This window comes from Euprymna scolopes, chromosome 10, assembly GCF_053919585.1.
Source record: "Euprymna scolopes isolate OS-2025 chromosome 10, ASM5391958v1, whole genome shotgun sequence".
NCBI lineage: Eukaryota > Metazoa > Mollusca > Cephalopoda > Sepiida > Sepiolidae > Euprymna > Euprymna scolopes.
In genome coordinates, this window is record NC_136491.1 from 99,975,383 (window position 1) to 99,985,173 (window position 9,791).

Consider the following 9,791-nt stretch of genomic DNA (forward strand, 5'->3'; position numbering starts at 1 on the left):
GGTCTACGTTGGAAGTTGGAGAACCGGGTTTAATCGTGTATTTTTTCTTGAAACTTGTCATGATGAAATTTTGGAATTTGTGGACTAGGTCGTCAGATTTACTTAGAGCAGGACAGAGAGGGGAAACTAAGAGAGAAAAAGAAACGAAGAATTTTTTTTTTTTTTTTTGTAGCACATGATAAGGTAAAGCCGTAACAATTACCCACTAGTATGGCATCGAGAGGCCCCACCAGAAGCTACTGCATGGTCCAGATTCCATTCACCAAATGGCAATACAGCAGCCCCAGTACTTTGCACCTGCTGATAGGACAGCCTCCTTAGTGGTTAATCCAAGGTTCGGGTCCCTGACTATCAGGCGGATAACGTCAGCCCAGACAAAACGTTTACCTCCAGCACCTTACTAGTAACATGGCTACAAGGATAGACATAGAAACAGAAAATTTCGACCAACTCTGCCGACTGTCGCGCAAAATACTGCCAACCTAGAAAACAGCTTTTTCTTCTCCCTTTGTCAGAAAAATCACTCATTAAAAAATGAGGACTGAGGGACAAATAAGAAGAAGCGAGAGTAACAGGAGCTGCCGATAACGCATCCACAATGCGTTTTCTACTCTCCATTTAAAAAAAAAAAAAAACACAAAAAAAAAAACTATTAAGTATTGTACTTAATAAAAGTCCAACGGACGTGTTTAAGGGAAAGTATGGTGATAGATTCCCCTCTCACGAACTAAAAATGAGTACAATTAGGTAATCTATTTTTGCAATCAACTCGGTAGATAAATAAACATTTATGGACGAGAAAAAAAAAGCTAGCATTTAATACAACAGAAATACATAAATTAAATACTGAAATAAAATGTAGTTATTAATATTTGAATCTAAAAATAAAAAGTGCGAATTAGTAGAGAAAATCACTTATCGCAACAACGCTTCCGTCTCCAAACTGCAAACTAGTGAAGAATTTAACTTTTAATAGTGTTCAGAAGATTTTTTTTTTTTTTAAATTAACCGTTAAGAGAAAGCGTGATTTTATTCTGAACTTTAACTAGTCACGTTTTAAGAAACTTATGATATAAAAGAAAAGCAGATGGGGGGGGGGGTTCTTCCGAAGTTAGTTGGTGACGTTATTTTTGTATTATCGCTTATTTTTAAATTCATGTTTTGAAATATGGCGTAAATCATAGACCTATGACATCATGCCAAAGCTATAATTATTTTATTAAAGTAAATTTTTAAGCTCTATTTGTAAGAGAGTCCAAATAGCTCAGTTGGTAGGACCTCAGATTGAAGATCTCAAGGTTTTGGTTTTGATTTCCGATCATAGCACTCATTTTATTTGTTGGGAATTTATTATTTACTGTTAATGCAATATTTTCTCTATTTTTAAAAGCAATTAAGATCTCTGATATTTTGACATGAGACAAATTCTGAAATGTATTAAATATATAGAATAAGAGGCAATGAAATGGAGTTTCGTTCTATACTCAAAAGCAACTTTATTTGTCATCCTCATCAGTAGAGTGTACAAGAGAGAAACAGGTTAGGAGGTGGAAGTGTTCTTGTATAAAGATAGATTTAATATATTGTTGACGAGAGAATAGTGATCGTTAGTGGTGGAAATCAGATAGAATATGATTATTTAAAGAGCCAGCTCCACAAGGATTTGTTTACATTAGACTTGAATTTTAATTCACTAAAGTTCATTGCATAATTTTCACATTTACTATTTCTGGTAGAAAAACATGGAAACATCTTAGTGTTAATCTTTTACTAATTTTATGTATTTCTTTTTTTTTTACAAGGGGGTCACTTATCAAGGCCACTCAAGGATAAGGGTTAATGAGTGTATGGTGGTCATTGAGACAACATCATAGTGATCTTTAGTGGTGGAAATCAGATAGAATATGATTATTTAAAGAGCCAGCTCCACAAAAATTTGTTTACATTAACTTGAAGATAACCATGTTGTAGTCAGGGGGAAAGCAAACCAGCAAAAACAGAGGCGGACAGTTCTGGGAAACAAGCTTTGTTTATGGAATTTGCATTTAGATTTAAGCACAGATAGAGAGTGGGGGAAATTGTTGATAGTGGTTGTAGTTAAACGAGCGCTTTTTGTGAAAGTTTGGCAGGGGCAGGAGACCATAGATTAAAGCTCAGCTGAACATTTGCCATGAAAATAATGATAGAACAAAGACTGGTTCACAACATCTCTTCTGTAGGAAAGAGGTTGCAGGGAGGAGAAAAGGGTGTCCACTAGTAGGTTTTGGAGCCGATTTTGAACTCTGTCAAGGCAGCGTAGGGTGCTACAAGCAGTCTCTCCTCTGATGTAGCAACAGTACTCCATTTTAGGGCATATTTGGCTCTTGTACAGGTAGAGAATTGCATTGAGAATGAGATACCTTGTGGAGCGGTAAAATGACGCAACAATTTTTCCGGTGACTTTGGCAATAGATTTGATGTAAATCTTCCATTTCAAGTCAGGAGTGAAGGTCAGACCCAGAAGCTCGTCAAAGCAGGGAGCTTCTTCAGAATGAGACCCATTCATATCAATTAGGGCTGTGAGGATCAGAGTGTAAAAAGATAGAAGCTTGGTTCTGGATGCGTTAAAATTAATCAGCTATTTTTTCCTCATTGCATCACATGCTCAAGGTTGGAGAAGCGAAACTCAGAGAGATCTTGGTCATTACTGGCCTTTGAAATGTTGCCATAGATGGTAGTGTCATTTGCGCATATGTTGACAAACAAACTCAGAATGTGATTTGGGAGATCATTGATGAAGATGAGGAAGAGGGGTAGGCCTAGGACTGATCTTTGAGTCACGCCAGCGTTGATACTTGGAACTTTAGAATTCTGCTCATCGACGACTACTTGTATAAACCTGTCAGAAAGAAAAAATTTGACGGTTGAGAAGACATTTCCAGATGTTCCATAGCTGGAAATATTGTGAAGATCTCACAGGACGGAAACTATATTGCTTGTCACTGAGTAGATTGTTTTTGCTGAGGTGGTTCTCTATTTAACAGGGATTTAAGCAACTTGCTCATGACATACAAAAGTTAATTAGTCTGTACTGAGATGCAGATGACTGGTCTCCAGTATTTGTAAATATTGGGCAGTCTAATGAGTTTTTCAAGATGTTGGGAGCAATTCTCCTGTAGGGTTCAATTGAATAGCTTTGCAAGAATGGGCGCTAATTCCAGCTGAGTACTATGACTGGAATATTGTCAGGATTAGTTGATTTGCTGGCATCAAGGGTCTTGATGAGTGTGGCAACACCATGAACATATATGTGGATATTGCTCAGATTATTTTTGGTCTTGTGAGGAAATTCGGAAGTAAGTGGCCCTGGTCAATAGTGTTAGGACAACAGCATATTCTTTTCATTATTTTGACTTTCGAGTGTGTATCCATTGATATCTTATATGCTTTTATATCGAGTGATGTGATTCTCAATTGATTAACCATGTCTAACTATATCAGATATATACTCGAGAATCAAAACAATGATAACAATAATCTGTTGTCATAGCCCTACTGATCACATAGGGTTGAGTTTGATGCAAAATTCTTGGCAAAGAGTTTAGCTTTATCACATGTTGAGGAAATCAACTCAGGTCCATTGATGATGGTCGGGATAGAGGACTCACATCTGTTTAGGACTTTGTTTGCAATTGAAGCAGTGGTTTCTATATGCAGTGGGGACAGCACATTTAGGGGTGTACCAAGGCTGGCTGTTCGGTTTCTGTTGGAATTATTTTGGAGAATATGTAGCTGTCTATGCCGATGGTTAACCAATCAGTTAAGTCAAGTATTATAATAGACGATCGATCGATGCCTCCATTCAGTTTCGAAAGACAAAGGATACCTCTCTAGGGGCAGTTACGTGTGTAATTGTGAGGCAAGGGGCGCACAATCCCTAACTACACCTCGCCTGAATCGACATTGTTTGGGTCCAGTGGCAAGGAGAAGACCATGACGACTGGAAACAATGCCGAGATAAGCGAAGTCCCAAATGGTCACCCATTTAGTACTGACCAGGCTCAACGTTGCTTAACTTCGGTGATCCTGTGGGAACCGGTGTGTCAACATGATTATGCCGTATATATAGTAGACACCATCTTTTTAAACATAGAGTGTAGGAGGAGTTCCAATATGAATGTTTATAAACCGTCTCAGCCAGCCATCGAGTAAAGGTACATTGTTCAATGGGGTGAGATAGTTGGGATTCTTTGTTTTTATATTTATTAAAACAAATCAGAGGATTCTAGCTGAGACAGAACCAAAAAATGGGCACAGTTTAGAGTATGTTGTCAGAAAAAGCATTTAAAAGACTTGCAAATTGTTAATGATGGATACCCAAGTGGGTTCATTAACAATTTATGTTAGATCATAAGCAAGGGAGAAATCATGACAAACTCTTCTTTTGTCCTCTGTTTTGTTTGAGCAGACTAGCCATTCAACATTATGAACATTGAGATCTCCACAGACGTAAATGTTGGCTTAGGGATGGGCAGACTGGATGAGATCAATTTGCTTCACAATACTCTAAAGGATAGCTACTCCATCATTGTGGGGGCAGAAAAGAGTTAATATAAATGCTATGCTGTGAGTAAGTGCTACCCTAAAGCACATGTAGGGATAGTTGGGGTCTTCTTTGGAGATGTCCCTGCCGCAGGGAAAGCTATCCCTAATGTAGGCACATATTCCATATCCATGGCGATTGTACTGGCTTTTAATGTTCGGTTCAGTCTATTATACAATTTCAGACTAATGTACTATCTTCCGATGATCAATTCAGGACTATAGCCTAGTATCTGCTTTGTTGTCATTTTACCATCTTTGTAGGAATTACTTCCTCTTTCAGACGGAAATGATATTGGTTCTTTTGTAATGAGACCATCCTCACTGGTATTGCTTCCTTTTTGGGGATGGAGTAGTGTAGTATATGTTCTGTTATTCTGAGACCATTCTCCTAAGCATTACCTCCTCCTTTATTTTTATATCTTCTAGGCCTGAAATAAGTTACAATTTCAAAAAGAAAACATCAACCATCATTTTGATTGATGAAATCAGTTAAGTGAAAATGACAAAACAAAAAGCATAACATAAGACAAAACGCTCTTTGTTCGTTCAGGGTACAATTAACGAAAATATACATCTTCTAAAATCCCAACTCGTTTGTATGTGACACTTAGCACCTTAGCTATAGTGTAACGAGTCTATGGCTGATGGAATTATACATGGCAGAATCATGTTGACACACCGGTTCTCAGTAGATCACCAAAGTTAAGCAACATTAAGTTTGGTCAGTACCAAATGGGTAACTATTTGGGAATACCAGCTTCTCTATGTAGGAGGACATTGAGATTTCCTTGCAAGAATTGCAAGAACCTGACAGGGATATGCATGCGACTGGGGACCACTTGTGAACTTTGTATTCCCATGAAACTTCCTCTTTTGGAGAAAGCTAGTCCAACCCAACAAGGGTGAATGCCACTTAAAACAAAAAGAAAGAAACAAATGTTCAAATAACAAAACTTACAAACAGTTTTCTAAGGTTTTAAACTATGCAGGTCAATAAAATTTTCTATCGCTTGGTAACAGTTGCATATTTCTTTCTCCCCAACCTTTTTTCTTCAGTGGTTACTATACTGTACATTTGTCTTGAGGAGAGTTGTTGTCACTCAGACCAGTGAATGTTAAAGACATGCACTGCATGCAGAGAAATGATATGAAACTGATATAATGGATATGTAATGCGAGTTTTAAAGACAGACTTAGATCTGATGACTTCATAGGAAGATTAAATCTGGACAGTCTAAGGCAGTGTTTCTCAACTGAGGTGCTATGGCCCCTTAAAGAGGCAACAGGCCTTCAATCGGGAGCCATAACAGGATGCCAGAAAAAATGTAATTCAAAGAGACCCTTTCAACACTGAAATCGAACCTACTGAAGATGAAGCAGAAGAGCTGACAGAGTTCAAGGTTTCAAAAGCAATGAAGCTGGCTTTCAGTAACAAAGTTTCTGGTTATCTGTTCAGGATACGTATCCCCAACTCAGCAAGAAGGCATCTGCAATGTTCATACAATTTGTTACAATATACCTTTGCAAAAGTTGATTTTCCGAACCGGCAACCATTAAAACGAAATTCAGAAATCGTCTTTACATTAAGAACGATATCCGCCTTGCTGTGTCCAAAGCGGAGGTCTCATCACACAAGCTCAGCAATGTAATTTTCAGCAAAATTTTCTCTTTTTGATAATTTTAGAGTAACTAAATAAACAATATGCAAGAAAATCTGCATTTTTTGTTGTTGGTTGTTGTTGTTGTTGTTTTTGTTGTTGTTGTTGTTGTTGTTGTTGTTGTTGTTGTTGTTGTCGTTGAGAAGAAGAAGAAGAAGAAGAAGAAGAAGAAGAAGAAGAAGAAGAAGAAGAAGAAGAAGAAGTGCAACGGGCCTCAAGTGTAAAGATACTCAGTAAGGGGGGCCATGGGTCATCGAAAGTTGAGAAACACTGGTCTGGGGAGATGTGTACAAAACAGGAAACTTTTTTTTTTTTTTAGTTTGGTCATGTTGAAAGAATGCAAATTAATATAGATATGTTTAAGTAATTGATTGTGAACCACAGACGGGAATAAACTCTTTTTAAATGTTTGTGAATGTTTTATTCATTTTGTTTCTTCTAATGACCTTCTTAGATATGATTACAAACTCACATGCTTTGTGTAGATAAAAGCTTTCAGAAATCATGAATCTTTAAATTATCAGAAGGAATGATGGGAAATCTAAAGTCTGTTCGTAGAAACCATACAACTTCAAAGAAAATAATCTATACTTACACCTTTTGATAATAATATTTTTTTACCATAGGTTCACCACTTATCAAGGCCAATAGACATTCAAGGATAAGTATTTGTTGAGATTTATTTGAAGAAGACTATGTTGTAATTTGCAGGATAACAGTCCCGCAGTATTATGTTCTACATGTAGGAAACCCTTGCAAAGAAATTCAGTTTGTGGAAATTCCATCTGATGCTAGATAAATGGGAAAAAAACGAAAGCCTTTTTTCTTGCCTTATTTGGATTATCCAGATCACTGTTCACATCGTGATTGTTATTCTTACAACATTTCGGCCGATGTAACCTCCAACCTTCTTCAGGTATATCTTGTTGAACACAGTAATTTTTTCTTGGGAATCTGTATAGAATTTCGAATGACACCCTTTATTTAATCCACAGAGGTAGTATGCCTTTGTTCCGTCAGCCATAACCAGGTAGAAGTCTTAAGCAATTCACAATTGTATTCTTAGTATCGTCTGCACTGATGATTGAACCTTCAACCTCTAGAAGAGTGTCACTTAGAACTGAATTTTATGTAGTACTTTATCTGTTATGCCATCCATCCTTGCGGACAATTCTAGCATGAATTTTGGGTGCCTTGAACCTATTCTTGTTTTTAGATGTACAATTTTACTACTTATCACTATAGATCACTTTTTAGTCAAGGGTGGCTTTATGGACTGGGTTCGAATCTCCTGACCAGTAGTAATCAGCGCTTCCTACACTGATTATTATGCATGAGACACTAGTGTCTTTATGCATAAAAACTGTTAATATTTAATTAATTAGGCTTCGAAATATCTTGGCATAAAGAGCATATACCCCCCACTATTATAGTTTTCTTTATTACATCGACAAATACATCTATGTATACCAATATATGGCTTTGTCTTATCTATAATGCTATTAGTATATATATATGTATATATATTTCTTCTTCTTCTTTCTTTCTTTCTTTCTATCTATCATCTATATAAATAAAAGATAAAACATAAAGATGATGATGATATTAGTTTGTTTGTTTGTTTTTTTTTTACTTACAGGGAAGTACCAATGTCTTCCTACATACAACACCTAATATTCTCAAACGGTCACCCATCTGGTACTGACCAGGCTTAATGTTGCTTAACCTTGGTGTATCAACGTGATTATGACATCTATGTATATAGCATTATGGATTGCATGTAGAAATGATACGAGATGATACGTGATACTGTGTAATGTGTGTTTTAAAGACAAGCTTAGATCTAGTGATCTTAAAGGAAGATTTAAAGCAGTATAGAAAGACGTGTGCAGAACAGGAGCCTTCGCTGGTTTGATTAGATTGAAAGAATATATTAAAATCTTTAGATTAGTAGATGTAGAGCAGTGGAGGTAGCAGGGTTAGTTAGCGGGTAAAGGTCAAGGAAAATATGGAAGGAGGTGATAAGGATAGATTTTAGAGAAATAAAGACCTGGGCAGAGTTAGGCTAGTTTATAAACCACGTTCTAAAAAAAACAAAAAAAAAACAGTCAATTTGTAACTCGAATATGGGAGTGATTCTATAAAAACACTTTTGGAAGTTAGGTAGGAACGGTTCTGCTTTTGATTATGTTAAATACACATTTCTTTTTATTATTAATTTTGATTTATTTGTAATTTTCGTTTTCGTAGAAATATTTGTTTATGTGTGCAAATAAATAACCTGAATAGGTAATGATTTGCTTATGGTTTATTAAACGTCGAGAATTATTATTATTTTTATTTTTTTATTTATTTTTTTAATAATAAAAAAAGAAAAAATGAATGCTAATATAAGAGACGAGTTGAGACACTCGTGAACATTATCCCTTGAAACTTGAAACCACGAACAAACAACTCGACAAGTTGTATCCTTTGTGAATCCATGATGCGGAACAATTCAGTTTCAGTTATTAAAGACCTACTAACACACATTCTGTGTGGACATTCAAGGAAATATGAGTTGCATTAAAATATGATTTACTGTTGTTTACATATCAAGGTAATACTTGAAATTTAATATAATTCTTGAAGTCTGACACAGATTTAAGAAAGTGTTTCTATTTGCAGGGCTTATATAAAAAGAAAGAAAAAAAATGAGACTCATTCGATGAATAAGATTTTTACTAGTTCACATGCACTTCTTGGGTTACATAATAACGGCTGTTGAATTTTAAAAAAATTGGAGTTATACCTTTATCTCAAAAAAAAAAAAAAAAAAGTTCAATTCTCATACGTAGGAAACTAAGAATATTCCTTATAGATAAGCACTGGGATTTGAATTAGGAGCAACAGCTTTTGGAGAGAAGGAACAACAGAAGTATATATATTATAATATAAAACTCAGATCAGCTTGCTTGCTTGAGCCGATGAAACCGTCTTTCCGGTTGGCAACTTCTGCTTTCAAAAAGTGTGTATGCTTACCTATTTCATGGCTGCCCTGTCTTAAGTCGAATATTGAAAGTCACTGCTGCTATTCAAGGCGTACACAAGGTCAACAATATATCTATATAAATAAAACAGTAGATATATATGTGTGTGTGTGTGTGTGTGTGTGTATATCTGTCTGTGTAAATATTTAACTGATAAACTCTTAAACTACTGGTCGCATAACACTGAAATTAACAGGAAATAGTAATCATACACCAGGGATGGTTTATAACAAGTAAAATCTTTGTTTGGATGGATGAATAATGCGTACTGACATATATCAGCAAGTTGAAATGCAAAATGTTCATTTCGACTTGCCAACCTATTTTCACTTCTTTCTGCGCATGCCCAAATTCAATTCAATTCTTCACGTCGTTTATTATTAAATTTTGCTTGCCTATTTCTATATACGGCATAATCGCGTTGACACACCAGTTCTCGTCAGATCACCGAAGTTAAGCAACGTCGAGCCTGGTTAGTATCAAATGGGTGACCATTTGGGAATTCTAGGCGCTGTATGTG

General features: G+C 36.0%; 1 pseudogene; it reads left to right on the top strand.

Annotated features, from left to right (window-relative positions):
* The first annotated feature begins 9,674 nt into the window (after positions 1 to 9,674).
* Positions 9,675 to 9,791, top strand: LOC145286810 (5S ribosomal RNA; annotated as a pseudogene).